This window comes from Phyllostomus discolor, chromosome 3 (genome assembly GCF_004126475.2).
Source record: "Phyllostomus discolor isolate MPI-MPIP mPhyDis1 chromosome 3, mPhyDis1.pri.v3, whole genome shotgun sequence".
Taxonomy (NCBI): domain Eukaryota; kingdom Metazoa; phylum Chordata; class Mammalia; order Chiroptera; family Phyllostomidae; genus Phyllostomus; species Phyllostomus discolor.
This window is the reverse complement of record NC_040905.2, coordinates 102,573,960-102,596,907: the sequence shown is the minus strand read 5'-3', so window position 1 is coordinate 102,596,907 and position 22,948 is coordinate 102,573,960. Positions and strand designations below refer to the sequence as shown.

The 22,948-nt window shown below is 50.2% G+C and overlaps 1 long non-coding RNA gene across 2 annotated transcripts; it reads left to right on the top strand.

Annotated features, from left to right (window-relative positions):
* The first annotated feature begins 534 nt into the window (after nucleotides 1-534).
* LOC118499564 lies at nucleotides 535-20,075 on the top strand. Of its 2 annotated transcripts, none has more exons than XR_004902058.1 (2): nucleotides 535-878; nucleotides 18,169-20,075. It is a non-coding gene; the product is annotated as an uncharacterized LOC118499564 (long non-coding RNA). The 2 variants fall into 2 exon arrangements; XR_004902059.1 differs by lacking the exon at nucleotides 535-878 and adding an exon at nucleotides 12,770-17,757.
* Nucleotides 20,076-22,948: the final 2,873 nt, after the last annotated feature.

The window sequence follows — 22,948 nt, the reverse complement described above, 5'->3', positions numbered from 1 at the left end:
TGGGGGCGGGTCTGAATCTTAAGTAGATGTGTCCCCATTCGGGCACCCCTGCACCCCCAGCTGAGGGATCCCTGGAGCGCGTTTGGAGGAATCCTGCTGGCCCCCCCACCCCCACCCCCGACGGGGGCCTCGCCTAGACTCCCTCCTCCTGCTTCCTCCCGGCCAAGGGGGTATTGGAAGTGGGGAATGTCCCCACTTCCTCATCCCCCCGCCAGTCTGGAGAACCCCAGTCTCTGCCCCCACAGGTCGAAGCTGACATCGCCGCCGCATTTCTAGGAATGCCCCTATCCACTGACTATATTTGGCGAGGGTTTCTAGAAAGGCACCCCCGGCCCCAGCCACAGCCCCCACCCCAGGCCAGCGGGCGCGCTCGCCCAGCTCCAGGCTCTTGCCCTCGCTCCAGGACCCGCCGGGGAGGAGCCGCCCCGCCGCCTGATCCACCACCACTGCCTCCCCAGTACGGCCAACCCGGGGCCGGCCCAGCCCCCGCCCCGGGCCGGCCATAGGGCGTGGGGGGAGCGGGGGAGGGGGGCCGGGCCCGGCCGGGCCGGGAGGGGGGGACGGGGGCGCGGCTTTGTGGCGGCAGCGGACCGGAGACCGGGTGCAGCCCCGTCGTGGGCTCCAAGCTCTCTGCAGAAAGGGATTTTCTAGGCCCCCCCGCCCCCCATCACTTGGATCTGGTCTGGGGAGGGGTGGGATTTTTTTTTCTGGAAGTCTGCCCCCCCTCACCCCACCCCACAGAGAAGGATTTGAGCCTGGGCTTCAATCAAGGCGGAGGCTGCAGGGCCCACGGGGCACCCCCCACCCCCTACACACGCCTCCCCAGAACCCTGGAAGGCGCAGCCCCGGGGGGCTGCCCCCCGGAGGAGGCAGCGGCGGTGAGTCTCCCCTTTTTCCTTCATGGCACCCCTCCCCCGGGCTAGAGCAGGGGCCACGGCAGGTGGGTGCCCAGGCCCCCGGGGCTGAGAGAGGTGAGGGGCGGCTGCCTGGGGGGTAGGTGGGAACGCGAGCAGGGAGGTGGCGGCCAGCGCAGCGCGTGGCTCTCTCGGGACCGTGTTAGGCGCTTGTCTGGGCTGCGATCAGCCGCAGCCGCCGCCCGAAGCTGTGGGGAGGACTCCCCCAGCCCCCTCCTTGGCTCCCGAGAGGGGCGTGTTAAGCGAGGAGGTGGGCTGGGGGCGAGGCAGCCCCCTACCTCCCTGATGCTTGGGCTGGGCAGTTTGAAAGGCAGCCACCCCGCCCCCACCCTGGAAAGCCGGTTCGGGAAACTGACTCGCTGCGTGACCCCGATATCAATGCTGTGCGGAGAGCAGGCCGCCGACTTGCGGGTCCGCGCCCTGGGCGCCCGCCACTCCACGTGCACTCGGGCACGGCTGCACGGACAGGGGCCAGCGCCACCCTCATGGGGACATCCAGAAGAGCCGGGGAGGACAGTCCCCAGAGAGTTACCACCTCCCCGAAGTAAAGTTGGCTGCCCCCTTCCTCCGTCCCTCCCTTCCTCCTAGGAGCAGGCGGCCATAGCACGTTGGCCTTTGCTTTTGCTGGACAGGAGTTGGGGAGAAAAAAAAATGAAGAAAGAAAAAGAAAAAACTAGGTTCCGGGGTACGGATCAGGGTGTCAGGCCGGAGACCAGCCAAGTTGCTCTGGCAAAAGTTGGGGGGGGGGGAAGCAAAAGGCATTTTGATTTAGAGGTGGGGGGAGTAGCGTTTCTGGTTTCTCCTGCTTCCAATCCCCTCCCGAGGAGCATTGGAATGTGCCGCTCAGATCCTCTGAGGACACATCCATATTTATAATTTATTTTTAGGAGAAGTTGTGGAAAAGGGAGGGGGTTTAAGGTGGGGAGAAAAGGTGTATGTACGGGGGTGGCCTTTCAGAACCCAGAAGCTAATTGAGCTATTAAGATAGAAATGATTTCCCCCGATCTGGGAAAGCAGCAAATTTGACTTTAATGAGAGACCATTAAGGGTACAAATAACTAAACTCTAGCTGGATAGGGGTGAGGGGGGCATACCAAGCGCCACTGGCACTCCTTTTGCGCCTTGCTAAGGGACATTTTGGATGCCCCATGTCTTACTCTGGGAAACGGAAGGCCCAACTGTGGGTCTGGGGGCAAGAGAGGGAAAATATCTCCCCATGGGGCGGGCAGATAATGCCCTCTCCCTACTAGAACCCCAGCTTTCCGTGAGATGAACTGTCATGCCTGCAGGAAAATCCTGTAATGATTCCTTCAATTATCCAGGATTCTCTAAAATCCTGCCTCTAACACAGCCTGCCCCAGGGCTGTGAGCTGGGAAGGGGTCACTTCTCCAGACAGGAGATGTTGAAGGCTGTGGTCCCAGAATCGGGGTTTTGAGGGCGAGATGAGTTTATGTTTTATCCAACTGGCCCACAAAGTCCCGCTTTTGGGGTCATTCTCAACAGCGAGGGATTCAGGTCCCAGTAGCCCCTGAAGAGTGAGGGAGAGAGCTGATGCCCCCAGGCTGTGCTTCTGAAAGTCACAGGAAAGGGGGCAGGGAGGTTTACTGCTTTTGGTAAAAACGAAAGGCTGTTTGGGGGGATATTCTTATATATGGGTATGTGTGTGTTTTCTCAGTTTGTTGAGCCTGAGGTGTTTTCAAGGGCCCCTTTGCTTGGAAGGCCAAAAGGAGATATGAGAAGGCAGAAGTACAATTTCTTTTGCCCAGTGGTTCGACGAGATGTTTTCATGGACAGGGTCTGAAGGAAACGAGCAGTCCGTTGGTGGCGTCGGAGCGTTTGACACCCCCAAATCAAACACAGCTGAAATCGTGAATCATAGTTCCGTCAGACCGCCTTTAGACTGTCCCGGGGCACTGCTCTCTGCTCGCTTCCCCGTGGAGTCGCAGCGGCACTTTGCATCTCTTTGCCGCCTCAGTCTAAGGCACTTCATTAGAAACTCTGCATAACCTGGTCCCAGGAAAAGTTTCTAAGGCAGTGGTGGTGTGGGACAAGTGCCTATCCTGGAACATCAACCTTATTACATTGTGTTAATTTACATACACACACGCACACACACCTGCCCTTCATTTGTAACCTACAGACACCTATGTACCTTGAGTTTATATGCAAACCTGGATTTCAATCAAGTGTTCACAACAGAGAATAGAAAAGTAAGCTGTACCTGAAAAGTTTTTGAACACAACTGTGCTTAGTAGACAGGGCACAGGGACACAGAGAAGACAGCTGCACTCCCTGGGCCTTAGCAAAAGCCGTTCTTTACTTCCAGAGTTCTTGCTCTTTGTTATGGGACACGATGAAACAGCACAATTTTCAGGAGCCCACAGTTCCAGCGAGGCTGGGCCATGGGAAGTTGTCACGTAAATAATTGTGTTTGTGCTTTGCTGAGTCGGTACCGCCATCGCACCGGCTAGCTGCCTGTCAGATCCTATTTGCTCTGCTAAGTAAGGATATCTCACCAAATTAGCCTTTAATGATACTTCCACAAATACGGCATTTTCGTGAATTACCCAGGCTGGAACACCGACTGTTGCGCCAAGATCCTGAGCTGTAACTGAGGCGATGAAGCCGTATGTTGAAATTACTGAATTGTTAAGCATGGAAAATCAGGCAGGATTTAGTGCTAAATGTGAAGGCAAGCGTTTGCTCAGTACAGTCACTGCTTAAATTCAGCCTCCTGAAACTGGGCACGTAATTACGAATACATTTAGCAAACTTTCCCCACTCCAAGCCTCGAAACAGGCAAAGCAGTATGATGAAGAGATTATAAATCAGTACTTTGCAAGTGAGAAGTTGTCATTAATTCGGCAAAGAATCACAGCTTCTTTTCATATTCTTACCACCGTCCCCTCCCCCCACCCAATAAGAAAAAAAAAATAACTCAACGTGGTTACACACTGATTACATTTTGCCTTTTCCCCTTTTTTTCTCTTCTGTGTAAAATTTCATTAAGCTGTTGCTATCCCCCCACCCAAAAGAAGTGTGGATTTAGGAGAAAAAAAATAGTAACTCTGAATTTTGTTCTTAGCAATACACAAGCCTCAGTGAGTCTCACAGGGAAAAAAGGTTCCAATAGAAAAGAATATTGTATAGCCGAGGGGTAAAATTTTTAGAGGTGCTGCTGTGGTGAAATTAATACTTCCTTAAAAAATAAAACATGCGTGTGTGACTCAAACCAATGAAAGCTGGAAAAGCCCCCACGAGGGAACACTCCCTCTATGTCTTGCTTCCCAGGCCCCCTCCCACCCTATATTAAGAACAGAAAGAAGATTCTTGCCAGATAATAAACTTACAGCTTCCTCGTAGACTGGCTCACCCTCTTTTCATTGGGACTGCACCGTAAATTTAGCCATTTCAGACATAGAAGTAGAAATGAGTCTGATCGAGTAGTTCAGGACCACTGCTGTACTTACAGTCACTTGCCAGAAAACAAAGGCACGTGCAAACAAAAGAAAACATTGTTGATTAGTTACTGAAGCTGGAAATTTCTTTCTTGTCCAGCATCCCAAAGTCAGGAAAATGCAAAGTCCTTTTTGCTTCTTATTTTTGGAATGAGGTGAAAATGAACCCTGAATAGACACCTACTCAAACATGATGGAAACAGCCATAGACTCTTCAGACCTAGTAGCCATGCAGGCTTTTCAGGCCACAGGGTGGGTGTTGAGAAAGAGTTTGGAACGAGTGGAACTGGGGGTCCCACAGCCCCACCATCTCCCCAAGCCCTCCAGCCCTCCTTGTGGTCTCTTTTCAGAGCAGTCAGTCATCAGGTGCTGCTTCTCAGCATCCTCAGCTGTAGGGGCATGAGCAAATATTTACAAAGCCTAAAAGTTTCTGATTTTACATCATCTTCCTTATATAAAACATTAGAGTTTAAAGAACCACAAAGATTGTTTCTCAGTGTCCTCAAATGGCTGCACCAGTAGATGAAAGGGAGACACACCTAGAAAACAAAAACTCACGTTGGTGTCAGCAGAAAGCCATCTAAAAAATGCATTGGGAAGATGAGGGCAGAGTCAGCCTTTGCCTGAGGATTTGACCCCAGCAGGGAGAGGAGTGAGTGGCTGGCTGCCTTGGGCCTCCAGTTAGCTGTGTGGCCTGGTGTGAGAGTTTCCCCTGAGGTGTGCCGAAAGGTGGAATTCTTGTTAGAATCATGGGGGAGATCAGAGCCCAGGCCTGTTGGCAGCTCTGCCCAAGATGGCTTGGACCGCTGCCAGCACAGGCCTGGACATGGCCTTAGAGCCACCCGGAGCCCAAACAAGCCCCAGACGGGTGCTGGGGTCTCTCCTCCTGGGACCCAGCCCGAAGCATTTCTTGGCCAAAAGCGGGCTGTTTGGTTCCCCAGGGCAGCCTCCCCTGAGACTGCAGGGTTTACTATCTGGTTACCACGTGGCCTGGGGTGAGGGCAGGACCCACTTTGCTAAATCAGCACAGTCTCCCAAAGGCTTGGAGGGAAACAGATAAGGCAGTCCTACGGGCTCTGAGCAAATCTGCCTGTGCCAGAGCAGCCGCGAGTCTAGAAGGGTCAGGAGCAGAGCTCTACTTTTGCAGCCCAACCTGAGGTTCTCTGCTCTCCAGAAACAGGGCTCCCCAGGAATCCTTCCATTTGGGTGGTCCAAGGGGATGAGGCACAGGAGCAGCAACAAAGCAGGCACACAGCTACGCTACCTGCAAGGTGCCTGTGCCCGTGTTTGCTCCCGTCTTCTCCATCCACCAGGGAGCTGAGCCCCCTGCATCGTTCAGGAAAAGCCGTCTAGGAGGGCAATGGTGGCAGTGGTGGGGATTCTCAAAGTGGGGAGAAGGCTTTGAGGGACCATGAGTGGGCCAGCTGGGCAGATGAAGGGACTTCCAACTGAGCCCCCCAGGGAGTATGCCGAGAGAGGGAGGAAGGGGATGTGGCAGGGGGTGGGTGAGAAAGAGAGAACCTGGATGAGAATTCTGGGGGAAAATGCAGGAAAGAAGCCTGCTCTGCCTTGGCACCAGAGCGAACCTGCTTGGGGATGTTGCACCCAGTCCTGACTCAGCCATTCCCATGAGACCCCCGTTTGGCCCCAGTAACTGGACACCAGGCCACCAGTAGGCTTTGTGGGTTTCTGATTGTATCTTAGAATGGCATTAAAAGGTCCAGACTGGGCACTCGCAGGCCATGCCATATTTAGCCTTAGGTTCACCCAAGGAATATTTTAGGTGCTGCTTGAAAGAACAGATCTGGTTGCCGGCTGTCACATGGCAAGTGTAGAACCGCTCCTTGCAGGCCTGGCCCAGACGGCTGGGTGCTCACTGGCATCTGTGCCGGAGTCCCCGCCAAAGCTCCAGCGCCACGCGACAGGTGCCAAGGAGCCAGCGAGCACCCGGATAGTTGGTTCTGTGTTGAGAAGGCTTTTCGCCCCATTTTCGTCCTGTTGGCGATAAGGACACCTCCATTCACAGAACTCACAGAGGCTGTTTTCAGTCCCTCTCTTCTTCGATGGCCCAGTGTGATATGCCAGCTTGTGAGTGAGCAGCCTCCTGGCCTCCTCCTCAGGTGTCAGTGACTGTCAGAGGGGTTAACCCTTTCGCAGCCTGGGGTGCCAGTGGGCACTGCGGCCCTGTCTGTAGAGACCTCAGAGGCCACATGCCCCATGGGAGCCCCTGCCCTGAACTCCTTAACTCTCAGGTGTCAGTAGTGGGACCTGGGAGACGGCCCTTGGCCCTCGGCAGTGAATTTCACCTTTTGGCCCTATCAGCGACAACCCCTAGTTGTCTCCCCTACCCAAGCTCCTATCCAAGCCTGCACCCCTGTGTTGGACAACCATGGAAACAGCTGCTTGCTTTCCAGATATTTTCATCCGGGTTTCCCAGGCGGTTAGCTTTCCCACATTCCAGAGGAGGAGGTACAGATGGAATCATGGTTCTCTTAGATCATTGAGGATAACCACTAGGGTCTTGGGGCCCGTGACAGGCCCCAGCAAGTGTCCTGGCCTTAGGGAATGATCCCTGTAACCTGCTCTGGGGTTCCAGATCCTGGTTTCCTTGGCGCAGAGGAAGCAACATCTATACCAAAGCCACTGCGTGGAGGTGCATTTAGCCAAATATCAGCCAATCATTATCAGCCTTTGGGAGCCTGGGTGGAGCCACCTCACATCATGAAAGCCTTGGCTTGTTGAAAGTTTGCTCTAACTTTGTACATTTTTTCCTTTTTAGTTTTGGCTCTTGGTGCTCAGAGAGCCACCACTTCCTGCCCAGCTGGTTTATTACCGCAGGGAAAATGAGGGACTTTTGGGGGCAGATGTGTTTCCATTCCACTATCATAATGCCCCTAAAAATCCTTATTGCTCTTGCAGTATTCCTCGGGGGCCCTGGACTGGCCCCGCACGGCTGGGAAGATGGCAGGTCTGAGTTCCTCCAGCAACTGAAGGAAGAGAGGAAGGGGCGCCCCCCACACCCAGTGCTTCCTTTTAGTACCTCATAGGGAGCCCCACCCAGCACTCAGAACTGGTTACCACCACAAAAAAGGAAAAGACGCCATCCACAGACACGAGTGGCTAAGCATGCTTTCTGCCGTGCCAGGGGCAGGACGCTGGAGATGGGCCCTGGGGAACAGGGCCGCTGTGGCTGCTGTGAGCATCTGCAGTGGGGGTTCCTGGGGGGAGGTGGGAAAAGTGGGAAAGAAACAAGTGCTACCTGTTTGACAAGTTGACGTTCACACTCAGCCTAGTCCCTTCCAGCAGGGCCTCTGGGATCCTCACCTTGGAAGGGGACCCTGGACAGTCCTGGATTGCTCACCGACAACCAGGACTTTCCCAATCTCTGCCTCAGTTTCCCTATCTGCCAAGGCAGGGGCAACACCCCATGCTCTGGCCCCAAAGGGTTCTTGGTTGTTCCCAATGTTATAATGAGTCCAAGTGATGTACCAGCTCCAAAGGTGCCTTGAAAATGGGGCAGTTACATCGATATGGAAGGTATTGGTGCTGATGTTTACTTATGAATACCTAGCATTCGAGACAACTCAGACAGGAGGAGAGACTGCAGCCTCACAGTGAGCTCTGGTTTCTGTAGTCAGCCACCTTGAGCTGTGTGACTCTTTCTCTGTGTCACCCCAGGCAAGTGACGCAGCCTCTCTGGGCCTCAGCTTCCTCATACATGAAGCCCTTGTTCAGGAACAGAGGTTTCCCAAGTCTTACTCGCCCACGCAGCTACCCGGTGATTTTTAAGTGGTACCTTACTAAATTATTCTTTAGGTATTTCTTTGTACAGCTAATTTCTATTCATGGCAAGCAATTGGCTTTCAATTTTACGTGAAGGTGGAAGCCTCGCCCGCCCTTTTACATCAATTTATATACATAAAAAAGCATGAGTTGCTTGAGAGAAAAATATTGAAGAGCACAGGTGGTTTGAGGATGGAGCGGAAAGCAAGATGGCAGCTTGTAAAAGTCTCCTGGGTCCACTTAAGAGTTCTTGTTTGTTTTAGGGACTTTCAAGGTGACCCCATGTAGTTGGGGTGAGGAGGGGTGGGACAGAGGAGTAGGTTGCCCATTCAGGTCTGTGGAGTGCTCCACCTGTGACAACCTGGGTGTCACGTGTCTTCCCTTGATGAGGTGGGCCACCCCTTCCTTGCTCACCAACCCCAATGAGAGCCCTCAGACCTCCACCCCGACACCCACCCATAGCTCTTATTTGCCTCTTGTTTTAGTACCATGACACCCAGCACTCTGGTGGAGGTCCCCCACCAGGGCACCTCCCTGGGCCTCAGTTTTCTCAATGAAATGGGGACAATAATAAACCCTCTCTCTCAGAGCAGAGGCTCCAATAGGCAGCTCGATGGTTCACAGACAGAGCACCAGTGGCCTTGGGATGGGTGGGGGTCACAGCAGGGTGCCTGCCCTGCAGGGGCAGCCCTCAAACAGGCTGCCCTGTGCCTGGCCAGGGCACCCGCTCCCCACCCGCTCCCGGGGGAGAGTGGCTTTGAGGTGAAACAGCAACAGTGAGAGCTGGGTAACCCCCCCCCAAAAAAACAGAGGCAGACTTCACTTCCACTTTCTGCTGAGTCATGGGGTGGGGGTGGCATCGGGGCCCAGCTGGGGCTGGCACCTAGAGGCCAGCAGACAGCTGCCAGAGCACAGCCACACCCACCCCTGCCCGGCAGCCTGCCAGAATGGGGGCTGGGCCCTTGGGCTCCCCCTGAAATGCCTCTGCCTTACAAAGTGAGGAGAACCTCAAATGAGAAAAGCCAGGAGAAGGGGGTGAGATGGTTTCTGTTGATTCTGGATGAGAGTACTCTGACCAGACACCTGATTCCTGTCTCCTTTCAGTAGGTCCATTGAGGACCTACTCTGGGCTAAGCACCGTGACAGGTACCGAAGGTACAGCAGGGAGCAAGACAGCTCCTGCCCTCATGGGGCTCCCAGTTGAGTCAGGTCAGACAGACAAAAGAGTAAGCAAAGAAAAAAGAATCCCGTGTTATGGGGAAATTTGCACACTGTACACTTGATGTCATCATCTCAGGGAAGGGGCGTGCATGCATGCCTGTGTATGCACCTGTGCGTGTCAGTAATGTGCCAACCTCTGGCACACACAGCTAGATTAAGTACACAGACCTGGGGGCCAGATGTCTCCTAGTTGAATCTGGATTCTTCCACTGACTGGTGTGTGACCTCAGGCAAATTCCTGCTCAGTTTCCCTGTCTAGGTGCTAGAATAAAAGTATCTAGTGGCAGGGCTGCAGTGAGGATGAAATAAGCAAACATCCCTAAAGAACTGAGGGCAGTGCCTGGCATCAGCCATGCGCTATGTAAGTCTTAGCTCTGACCTAACAATAATAAATGTGCACTATTCTCAGGGGAGGCAATGCAGCAGTCACAGCAGGCTGAGAACACTGGTAAGGTTGGTCAGCCCATCCTCCCTGCTAAGCACTTTACCTGCCTCACTTACTAGCCACAACCAACCCTCAGCTGGGCCGTAACACCTGTTCAGCTGAGGCGCTGAGGCTCCCACGGGTGAAGAAATGTGCCCAGTGGCTCCCAGCTGGAAATGTGTTTGACCCCAGCCGCAGGACTGCCTCCACGGTTGGGGGCCCTGCACTCGCTCTAATGCTCTGCTGTTGTCATCCTGAAATTCTTAATGACTTTGGAACCGGGAGCTCTGGGTTTTCATCTTGTAAATTATGGAGCCAGTCTTGCCCAGATCTGACTTACTCCAAATCTGCCGTTCTTAACTCCACCATCTGTATATCATACAGCTGGGTCCAGAGTCGTTTTCCAGGTAGGTCATCTCAGTACAGTGTTTAGTGTGGGACTGAAATTCTGGGGAGAATATGAGGGTTTATTATGGGGAAGAATTGTCTAAGTACATACGTGTTTGTCCATTGCCTCTGTTAGAAAGCAGGCAGGGCAGGTGCCAAGGCCAAGGGCCCCAACTCATTCATTGCTGAGTCCCCAGGACCTAGCATGTATCAGCTGCTCAGTTAGTAGTTGTGATGCAGTCAGAGAGGGAGACTGCTGTATCTCCAGAACCAAACCTATTGAAGTGGTCCCTTCCAGGAAAGCAGGTTGTGAGTGGTGCAGTGTCAGCCCTGGCCACCTCCGCAGGCTTCCGGACAGCCCCTGAAGGGCGTGGAGACACAGGTCTCTTTCCTCTCCTTGCCCCACACCTGTTTGCCAAAACCCTGTAGCAGGCTACTATTGAACAGGCACTTGAGGGGAGCTCAGAGACAACAAGAATATTTAAAAGCATGTGGGCCTAGAATCATGAGTGCCTATTATTGGGGAAACGTGGCATTCAGCTGAAAGAATACTCTAGTTCTGGGCAAGTTCAAGTCCCAGCCAGAGGTCAGGGAGCAGTTTCCTGAACTGATATATGAAAGGGTTTGGATTTTCAGATTCAGTGTCTTTTTTCCTCTGAAATTGCAGTTTTCTACACTCTCGGAGCTCCAAATTATAAATATTACTAAGAAGCAAACAATCATCTCAAAAGTGTTTAAGAGGTTTATAATAATAATAAACATTTAGATGTTTTTTGCCAACTATTTACACAGGCATTATCTCCACTGCTTCAGATAACCCTGTGAGGTAGGAGTTACCATCCTCATTTTCTAAATAGCATTATAATCACCAACATATATTGAGTATCAGGTACTTTTTTTTTTAACATTTTACTCATTTATTTTTAGAGAGAGGGGAAGGGAGGGAGAAAAAGAGGGAGAGAAACATCAATGTGTGAGAGATACATCAATCAGTTGCCTCTTGCACGCCCCCAGCTGGGGACCCAGCCTGCAACCCAGACATGTGCCCTGCCTGGGAATCGAACTGGAGACCCTTCAGTTTGCAGGCTGGCTCTCAATCCACTGAGCCACACCAGCCAGGGCTTATTTTCTAAAATCCTCACCTGAGGATTTGATTTTAGAGAGAGGAAGAGGGAGAAAGAGAAAGAGGGAAAGAAACATTGATGTGAGAAAGAAACATCAGTTGGTTGCCTTCTACACATACCTCGAGGAGGGATGGAACCTGCAACCTAGGTATGCACCCTGACCAGGGATGGAACTAGCAACCTTTTTGGTGCATGGGATAATGTTCCAGCCAACTGAGCCACCCAGCCAGGGCCCAGGCTCTTTAGAGTATGAAGCCACTTTAGTTGCACAAGCAACATCTAAGGGAGGCACTGTTATTTCCTCTGACTTACTGATAAGGAAACACCCTTAGAGAGAGGAACTGATTTGTCCAAGGTCACACATCCAGCATGTGATGAGCTGGGCTTCAGGCCCAGACCTCGCATCCCAGGTGGCAGCAACTAAATATTGTAGGCATTGCAGGTCATATGGTCTTCATCACAGCCGTTCTACTCTGCCATTGTAACAAGAAACCAGCCACAGATAAACATACGTAAATGAACAGATATGTCTGTGTGTTCCAATAAAACTTTATTTACAAAAACAGGAAGTGCGCTGACGTTGGCCCACAGGCTATGGTTTGCCCACCTCTGTTTCAGATCCCAAAACCTGCCCTTTGCTTAGGAAGAACTTGGCCCTGGAAACATTCTTTGCCACCCTTTGTCCCCATCTGTGAGGTGACTCGGAGTTATTGATCCTTTCGGAACAAAGACCACTGGTTCTGGAGAGGTTGAGTAGGCCTCTCTTTCCTTGAAGGAATGATTAAGCGATTACATTTTACAGCTGTTAGTACTAGCTAGTGACGGCCCTAATGGAACACCATGGGGATTTTTAAATTGTAATTTTAAAAGCTGTCAACTGAGCAATTTTTGAAATAGAAAGTCTGGTAGTTTGGGAAAATACCTCAGTGGGGTACTTTGGTTGTGGAAAGACGGTCTCCTCAGAAGATGAGAGATGTCTTAGGCACAGAAAGGTCACTGAGAGTGGGGATGGCAGCTGTGTGTGTGGGGAGGGAGCAGAGCAGGGAGGCAGACGATGGATTTCCCTACGGGCTGGAGGCTGGAGCCTCAGGATTCCTGTCAGGAGGGCAGGGGGCATGATTTTTAAAACCAGTTTTATTGAGATAGCATTCACTTATACATTGCACCCATTTAAAGGATATAATTCAGTGGGTTTGAGTATAGTCAGACTTAGGCAACTACTACAACAGTTGATTTTAGAACATTTTTTTAGTAACTTTTTTTTAGATTTTATTTATTTATTTTTAGAGATGGAAGGGAGGGAGAAAGAGAGAGAAACATCAATGTGCGGTTGCTGGGGGCTGTGGCCTGTGGCCTGCAACCCAGGCATGTGCCCTGACTGGGAATCGAACCTGCAATGCTTTGGTTCACAGCCCATGATCAATCCGCTGAGCTATGCCAGCCAGGGCGGATTTTAGAACATTTTTATCACCTCAGAAAGACACTCCCCACCCTGTGGCATTGCCCTTGCCCCTAATCCTCCATGCCCCCACTTTCCTGCCTCGGGCAGGCAGTAATCTACTTCCTGTCTCTACAGATTTGTCTGTTCTGGACATTTTGTAAGAATGGAATGATAAAGTATGTGGTCTTTTGTGAACAGCTTCTTTCACTTTGCATGGTGCTCTCAACGCTCATCCATGCTGTAGTACATCTTAGAACTTTATTCCTTTTAATGACTGAATACCACCACATTTTCATTTATCCATCTGTCAGTTGGTAGACATTTGGGCTATTTACACTTTTTGGCTTCTGTGAGTAATGCAGCTATGAACATTCACATGTGAGTTTGTGTGTGGACGTATGTTTTCATTTCTCTCGGGTTCACACCTAGGACTGGGATTGCTGGGTCATGTGGTAACTCCACGTTTAACTTTCTGAGGAACCGCCAGGGGCGCATCTTATGTTGCCTTTTCCCTTTTTTGTATTCTGGAAATTTCCTACCACTGAAAGCAGAGAAAACACTAACGATCACCCCGTACTCATCAACCAGGTTCAACGATCGTCAACCTGTTGTCAGTGTTGGTTCTTCAGCCTTTCCTCCTCCACTTTGTTTCCCACTAAGAAGTTGGAAACCAGTTTAATCACCGCACTTGGTTGAGAGGTTAACATTTTCTTTTGCCTCAAACCTTCAGTTCCAGTCTCCTACCCCCCACATACTCCCACAAGTGTGGGTGGAACTTGGGGAGAATGGAGGAGTTGGGGCAGAATCTAGAGTGGGTAAACGTGGGGTGGAAGAGGAATAGTTCCTGAGTGAAGGGGGACTAGCCACATAATATATAAAGTGAAAGTGTGGAGCTCTTTATTCAAAAATTATTAATAAGTTTGCGATGATAACAGCAGAGCACAAAAGCAAATGTTGGCCCTGGGTAACCGCACAGGTCACGTGTCCATGAGCCAGCAGAAGGCTTCCCAAGCAGAACCGATTCATTGGACACAGGAATTTAGAGCCTTTGGTGCCCAGGAGAGACACAGGCATCCCTTACTGCTGATCCCTGGGAGGGTTCCAAGGACAGTCGGGTCTCCCATGGCATGTGGGACAGGGCTCAATCCCACTGCATTTGAATCTCCAGAAATAAGATGACCCCAGCTGACATGTAGGCTATAAGTCCTTGAAAAAAATAGCCATTTGTCTTAAGCCTTCTTCCCTAAGAGCCTACAGTTGTTTGAGTTGGCCGTACCATCCTGCCCCGGACTCTGAGTGTACTTTCATATTACAGCAGAAGACCAGGCTCCAGTCCTCAGAGCAGAGGCCCACGGGTTAGCAAACCACCAGAGCAGTGGGAGGACCAGAAATGCCCATTCCAGGCAGGTGGCCATGGCAGACACTGGCAACCAGTCGTGGCACCCGATCCTTCCCGGCCCAGACAGAGCTCTATTATCTTTCTCAAAGAGTGGCCTCCACCAACCAACTGAACCTATTTCCTGCTCTCACCTAGACTCTCAACCCAAGAACTCATCTAGAGATTCAGCCTTCAGTGGGTGTCAGGATGGCACCCTGGATGCACTTATACTAACAACCTTATTGTGAAGGGGTATACAGCACCGCTGGGCAGAGCGGGGAGAATGACTCACTGAGGAGAGAACAGATAAGGATGTAGCAGCTCCTCCCGTTTTCTGTGGGATATTCAATGAATGAGCGAATGTTCATTCATTTGTCCAATTATTTGAGTACCTACTATACTTATGGGGCTGTGTACTGGGCTTGAGCAATGTAGTAACCAACAGGACAGGTCCTCCCCATAGAGGCAGGAGAGGCAATCATAAACCAAAAATAAACATTTTAAATGTGATTAAAGTACTGTAATAACAATTACAGAAAACTACACCAATAAGGTCTAAATGAATTCTGGCAGCTTTGGGGTTTATAGACACCCAGAGTGAATGAATCTTAAAGCGAAGCCCGGCTCAGCAGAGTGAAGGTAGGAGCAACACCCTCAGGAGCAGGTTCCAGAGATAGGTGGCCCTGTCTCTGTTTTTGTTTTTGTTTTTTTTCCTGCCAGCACTTTCTCACCCACTTCCAGTAACAAACGGGAGCTGCGGTGGGAATGTGGCTGAAGATGGCCACTCATGACACCCATCCCTCAGCTACAGTAATTGGTCCAGGTGTGGACATGTGACCAAACACCACCACCAATCATGGCAGCTCACTTCTTAGCCTGGCCACAGTGATTGGTTCAGGTGTGGTCAGGGGACCCAAGCAGGGCCAAAACAGAATTGTCCTAACTGGAGGTGGTGGGAAGGTTGCTTTTCCACCCTCTCCTGTGTCCAGAGCTATTGGTAGCCCAATATTGAGGCCAATAAGCAGAGAAGGAGAAATGAGAGGTGGAAGGGAGGTAGGAAGGTAGGGGAGTAGGAGAGGGACTACTGCTGTGTTCTGACCCCACTGCCTCCCAGTCCTGGGGCCCAGGAGCAGCTCTGCCTCTCCCTTTCTTCATTGTAGCTACCTGAGTGAATAAATCCCCCATTTTACCCCAGTAAGATAAACTCTGGTTTCTGTGTGGCCAAAATTTCCCAACTGCAGACTTGGGGACTGTTTCCCTCTTCATGGATTGTGTGAAACTCAGAGAGGAAGGCTGTCTCCAGAACTCATTCTCCCCTAGGGCGCTTGCTGGACTGGAGAATAAAAGAACCCCCAGATGCATCTCCATGTGCCCCTCCCCATTAACTTCCCACTGAATCAGGGCTAACCCCTCCCACCCTCTTCCTGCTTGCCTCCACCTCAACTTCACCCCCAGCACACACCCACCTCTCCCACCCGGTTCTGCACCACGGACAGCGTGAAGCTTGTCCTGGCCTCTGCTCTGAAGCCTGCCACGTTATATTTGTAATGATTTGTTGATGCCTGTTCCCCCCATGAGCAGGAACCTTGAGCATGGGGACCTGGGTCTTACTTATCTTTCCACCCCCACCTGCTGGCACACAACAGGGAGGCAGCAAGCTTGGGAAGGAGGGAGGCAGGAGAGGAAGAAAGAAGGGAGGAAAGGGAACATCTTCCCATTTATTCTGGTCCAACTGATGAGTCACACAGTAGGTCAAGTTTAATACTGGTTTTCTCTGTTCCAGTGTCCCGTTCCTGACTCCTTCCCTTCTCTATGTTTCTTTCTTACTCTCTTGCACACCTTCCACTACCATCAGTGCTTCTCTATGCTCCATCTGCTTTACTTACTATCTCTCACTGAAAAGTCACCTCCAGGTGGGTAGCCATCTTTGTTGTGTTCTCTGCAGTATCCTCAGCACCTAGAACTCTGCCTGTCACCTAGTAGATGCTCAATAAATATCTTTGGGGTGCCTATATGAATCCTTTGTGTTCACCAAAACCACAGTTCTACCAAGCTTGTTTCTTAGAAGACCTAGGCACTGCATACATTTTATAGGTGTTGTAAAGGTCAGTGATGAATTCATTTCCTGTTTCTGCAACAGATGACAGTGACCCTTGAACAACATGGGCTTGAACAGCATGGGTCCACTTATACACTTTTTCCCCAATAAGTACCTGTAGTGTTTCGCTCTGTGGTTGGGCGTCCACAGACGCAGAGAGCTGACTCTAGGCATGGATCTACGTAGCTTTATATGCAGGACTTGAGCACCTGCAGACTTTGGTATCCGTGGGAGGTCCTGGAACCAATCCCCCGAGGACACCGAGGGGCAACTAAGTTTTGGGGAGTCCAAGTTATACACGGATTTTTGACTGAGTGGGAGGTTATGCCCCTGACACCTACATTGTTCGAGTGTCAACTATACTACAAACTAAGGGGCTTAAACAACAAACACTTACTATTTCACAGTTCTGGAGACTGGGAGTCCAAAATCTGGCAGGCCGACGCTCCCCTCAGGGGCTTCAGGGGAAAATCTGTTCCCCCCCTCTTCTAGCTTCTGGCGGCTCCGATATCCTTGTGGCCACTCTGCTCCAGTCTCTGTCCTTGTCTCTCTATATTTTTCTCTCCGCGTCTGTCTCTGCTTCTGTCTTATAAAAGTGCACATGAGGTTGCATGTAGTGCCCTGGGTAATTATCCTGGATAATTCAGGATAAGCAGCTCCTCTCAAGACCCTTAACTTAGTCCTATCTTTGCCGTACAAGGCAATGCTCGCAGGTACGGGGGACTGGGAAATGGGCATATCTTCTCCCCCTGGGGACCACCATGTAGCCCACTGCAAGTCCTTTGCACAAAGACCAGAAAAGCAAAGATTTCCACCGCCACTCCATTGGCCTGACATGTAATGTGATGAAAAGAGTAGTATTTTGGGGGGTTATGTTGCTCCAGTCAGAGTGTGGAAATGCTTTTTAAAACACCATTTTATGTTTTTTAATTATCCTAATTTTAAAAAAATAATAGCATGCTTATGATGAGAAAAACAGTGCAGAAGAGTAAACTGTGGGAAATAAAGGAGCCTCTTTGCAATTTTTCTTGAACTCCAGCTGCACTTTCTAAAAAGTAACCACTGTAGGCAAGTCTGCATAATCTTCATAAATTTTCTAAACATATTCACATGCATACACGTTATTTCTCATAACAGTAAGAAAATTAGGGAGTGTTATAATGTATCCTGAAGACAGGACAGCCCTCCCACCCACTTCATTCTTTCTAGTGACTTCTAGCGATGCGCCTACTCCCTTGTCCCTCACTGGCCGGCGTCTCACTTCAGCTCTCGATTTTGCCGTTATACCATATATGCTCTTGGGCATGTGTCCGAAAGTATTCATAGGGTACACTGTGAGAAGTGGAACCTCTCAATCAGAGGATATGTGCGTTTTTAATTTCTACAGTTATTGCCTAGGGCCCTTCCAAAAGGTGGTATCGTCCCACACCCAGCAACAGTGCCCGTGTGAGGGTGCCCGTATCCAGCCCCCTCGCACCCCCTGGCAAGGACGCAGTGTGTCAGGGGAAGCAAACCAGCCCCAAATGAGGTAAGTAGACTTTCCACATGGGCCTGGGTGGGGGTGGACTCAGCCTCCGAGGTCACCCCTGACGATTTCTGAGGCGATGAGCTGTTCAGAGTGCTGGTTAGCTTGGGCTTTACAAACGCAGGCTGAGTCTAGGGAGGTGAGCCAGGACCATGCAGCGAGAAGCGTTGTGTAACCCACTATTTATTTCTTTAGTACAGTTAGAATTTAAATATGGTCAAAACACATTTCCCTTTTAATTTACACAAACAAATATGTTCCCGGGCTGACACCTCCGGTGCCAAGTTTCTAGGGGAAATGAAATTCTACTGAGATTATAAACCACCAGAGAGAAGAGGAGAAGGGAAAAGCCGCAGCCAGTTAGCTCTACGCATCCCGGTCTGAGCTGCTAAGAGGTGTTGCTTTCTGTCTTAGTTGCAGATAAACCTGCCAGGAATTTCAGCGAATGAAACGTGGACTGTGTAAAGGCCAGAGGACAGAAAACGCTCCACTTTTGATGAAAGGAGGTCTGCTCGGCTTCGAATCCTCCCTCCTGCTGGTCAGGAGACGCAAGGATATATCCAGAGGAGCTGATGAATTGAGGGGAAAAAAACAAGGCCACTGTGAGTTGCCTTTCAAGTGCTGTGCTGATATAAAAACCAAACAACTTGAAACTGTTCCAAGAGGGGATTAAAGCAACATGTTATTGTGAGTGATTGCTTAATTTATTGAGCTGTGGCAAGATCTGTAATGAAACACAGCTCTTGCAACTGATAACCTCCTGCTGCAATTGAACTTGACAATTAAGGAATATTTTCCAAGGATTTTTCTGGAACAGCTTAGGATTTTTCGTCTCCGTGGTGGGGTGCTTCTCAGCACTCATTTTTGCAGGCAAGCTTTTTTATTTTTTTAAAGAACGAAAGGCTGACATTAATGAGGAAATAAGTGGCATTTTATTGAATGCCTTGTGGGCCCAGGCACTTAATATACATTATTTCTAACCCTGACAACAACCCAATGAAGTAACTCTTATTAGTCCCTATTTTAAAGATACAGGGTTTCTAGGTGTTAAGTAATTTTCCACAGTGATGTTGTCCAAGTCAGTAGCCATTAGCCACTTGTGGCTACTTATGTCTAAATTAGTTAAAAATTGAAAAATTCACTTCCTAGGTTGCAGTAGTGACTAGTTCAAGTGCCCACTCACTTGTGTGGCTACTGGGTACCACACTGGACAGTGCAGATGTAGGCCATTTGGATGCCTGGAAAGTCCTAGTGATCAGCATTGTCCCAGATTTTGTAGGTAGAAACTGGCAGTGCTAGAATTCAAACCAGAGCCGATGAGCTTTGAAGGCAGCACTATTCTGTCATTACCCCTTCTTTCTTCGCTTCCTCGGGCTGAGAGGTAAGCACTAGAGCTGTGACTGTAAACCCTGGCTGCACATTCAAATTACCTGAACTGCTTTAAGAAAATATTGATGGATCTCCTGGCCCTGGACATTCTTCGGTTCGCAGACCAGCATTCAATCCACCAAGCCACACCAGCCAGGGCTGGAAATTCGGACTTAGCTGTGATTTGGGGGTGCGGAGGCAGGTGCAAGGAGTTTTTATAATTCCCGATGTGGACAGCCAGGATTGAGAGCAGCTAGATGAGAGGGTCCACACAGTACGGTGGAAAGAATTGGTCCATCTGCCATGAGGATGCGGTCCCTTGTGGACCCAGACGTGGCCTTCCATCAGGGCCACATCCAAGCCTTTCATCGGACACTCAGTTTCATTTCTGAAGGATAGATTTAAATTCTCTCTCACAGGATTCCTGCTTGATGGGAGGCACAGTGAGGCGCTCTGCTTTCAGAACCAGGGCTTGTCACACTGTGGTGGAGGGAGGAGATGGGGATGTAGGATCATGGAGACAAAGTGGAGCCCACAGCCCCAAATTTGGATTGGGAGCATCAGGATGAACTCATGCTATAATTTGCCTTACAGAATAAAGCATGTGTTTCCTAGCTCCATCCACAGAAAAAGTTAGACATGATTAACAGTTCGGCAGCAGTGAGCACCGCCAGCACTCAGATTAGGGTCTCTAAACACCACTTCTATGAGAAATCAGGGCTCTGTGCAGATACAGCTAATTCCAGGTCTGAGGGAGGACATGTGCCAGACGGGCCAAAACATCTGTCACTCAGGTAGCATGGAAGCTCTCAACGCTTCCTGGGTTCATGTCAGAAAAGATGAAGAGGACAGTGTGATAGGACAGGTGGCCAGAGACGGGACAGTTTGAGCATCAAGAGGAAGAATAACTGCGCTGGACTGAAGTGTGTATATACGTCCAAATCTATGAGTGCACTCTGATCCTTAGGAAAAAATCATAAACTCATTTGTCATCTTCAGAGGATGTTCAGAAACCAGCTCATCCTTGAAAACTGTCAAATAAAAGGAAAGAATCTAGCATTTCTCCTTTCTGGAAGTTTCTTTCTATAGAAGTATGCCAGCTAACCAACCAAGACAGAAGGACAGAATTTATTTGCCACCATTTTGCAGCCTCTAATGGACCCAGATGGTGGTCGCCACCACCATGGCCAGGCCCTGTGTGCCTTCAAGTGGAAACACAAAACAGCCCCTGGGAAGTCATCATGGAAACACACACACACTAACCAGGTGTTAGTCTGAGGATCTTATAGCTCTACCTGATGTTTTTCAAGCGATAGAAGGGGGAGATAAACGTGTATCACACCACTATGGTGACACAAGAAGCAAAATCCAGTCTGTAGGACATTCAACAGAACGAGCAACCCAGTTCCTCAACAAAGGCATTGCAAGGGAAGAAAGAAGGAAGGTGAGAGCCTCCAGATTAAGAAAGAGACATGTCAACCAATCCCAATGGGTGAAACTCGTACGGATCCTAATTCTAACCAACTGAAGAGAAAACAATTATGAGACAATCAAAGAACTTTGAACACTGGCTAGCTGTTTGCTGATATTAAAGCATTACTGTTAGTTTTAGTAGGGGTGATAGTAGAGTCATATACTAAGATATTTGCAAAAGAAATGATTGCTGTCTTGATTTTGATTTTGCTTCTAAGTACCTGAGATGACGGAGGAGGGGAAGGGTTACCGATGGAAGAGGACTGGCTGAGAGTTGGTGTTTATTAAAGTTGGGTGATGGGGAACTGGGGTTCATTATACCTTACACTCTATTTTTGTGTATGCTTAAAGTTTTTCATAATAAAAATAAATTAAAAAGTAAAGACCAGCCTTTTCCTTCCCTTCTCTCAAGGGTATTGGAAAGGTCTGCCCACCCACTGCTGGCATCTTTGAGGCAAACCTGGGTAGCAGATTCGCGACACACCTCGGCACGCACATGTGCGTACACACCCCTCCTCCCTTGTCTTCAGGGCAACCAGTGAGGTGAGACAGCAGCACCCAAAAGGTTCCTGTTCTCATAAGGATCAAGCTAGGCTGCCAGTGCTGTGCCAGGCCCACCACAGCTGCTCCCTTCAGTCCTAATCAGATCTTCACAGGGGGGTGCCCCCACCAGATCTGCCTCCTTGCACTCCCTGCCCCATCCCCTTTGCTGCACCTATGCTCCCCCTGAGGAAATAGAGGCCCAGTAGTGGAGAGAACAGGACCCTGAATCAGATCCAGTTTCCAATTCTGACTTAATCACTTAACAGTAGGACATTTAACCATCCTGAGCTCATTTTTCTCATCTGTAAAATGGACACAGTGTGACCTCAACAAACTCAATAAATATTATAGGCAGGGGAGGGACAGTGGCAAAAAGGACCTAATTGCTACCACGTGGAACTAGACTCTGAGAAGTGCAAGGCAATCTCAACAGTGCAAGTGCCACAGTAAAGCACAGGTTATAACATTTGAGAGGTAAGGGTGTTGAGTCAAGCCCTTTTTTTTTAAACTGGCAGCCTCTACTTAGGAAATACCATCCCTCTCAATCATACTCTTCATTAACCAGAAAATCCACACTTTCCAACTACTGCTTATCCAGCTGTGTGAACACAGGATAATTTTAGTTAACTTAGCGCTTACACTTCCATGTGGTAAATACTATTATCCCCACTTTGTGGAGGAAAAAAGCCAGCCTGGAGAGGCGGAGCCCTGCGCAAGGCCACACCGTGGGTGCCTGGGCCCCGTCTTCTCCCATGGGCCCTCCGTGCTTGTGCTGATTCAGCTTTGAAGTGCACCTGCCGGGCCAGGAAATCGGAGAGGCTAGGAGGCCAACAAGCTCTCCAGGTCACACTACACTTTAAAAATGAGAAAACAGTGGCCCAGAGAGGCCAAGCAACTTGTCCTGGGCCACACCGTGAATTAGCTGCTAAGCCTGTGTTGAGCTTGCTTGAGGAGATGAAGGGAAGCTGCGTGCAGTGAGGGGAGCTGACTCTTACTGCCCCACTTAATCCTGTCCCCGAGTGTGGTGACCGACCATCCCAGGCTGTGCTGGGGCCAGGGACTTAGGAGGTAAACCCGGGGAAGTCCTGGGCTAACCAGGATGCACTGGTCACACCGTCTCATAGTGAGGTGTCTAAAGAGATGTTTTCCAGGACACGAGGCCCTGGGATGAAGCTGGCCGAGGAGAACCACCACCAGAGCCCCGTGGAAGTGCGTGGTTTCACGCCTGTGGTCCTCGGGGTGCCACCCACGTGTCATCCCAGGGGCCTCTGAAGCGGTCTGTCACCAGCATCCCTCCTTACAGCCCTCCAGTCTGTTTCCCCACCCAATGTCTAGAGTGCTCTTCCTGAACTGGAAATCTGTTTAGGCTTGTTAATCTGGGCCCCATGTCCCAGTTTACAAGCCTAAAAGTTTCTCATTTTTCTCATTGCTTTAGGACAAGCCCTAAATTTTGTAGGCCCAGGAGGACCCCCTGGTGGGCCGGCCCAGTCCAGCTGTCCAGCCTTCCTCTCGGACCCACCCTACTGCTATGATATTCCAAGCAGGACCAGGATGGCCAGAGACCTTCTGACTTTACCCTCCCTTACCCACATACCCTTTTCCTGGCGTCCCACCCTTCCTCAGAATCAGCATAGCTGTAATCGCATAGCTATCTGTACAATCCACCAATTATTAATATCTAGCCTCCCCTGCCCCTGGCCAGACTGCCAGCCCACAAGTATGGTACGTGTGGCTCACTTCTGTTGCACATACCCTGACTCAGATAGCGGACACACGAATGGTTCTCAGTAAACTGTCATCTCATGGACCA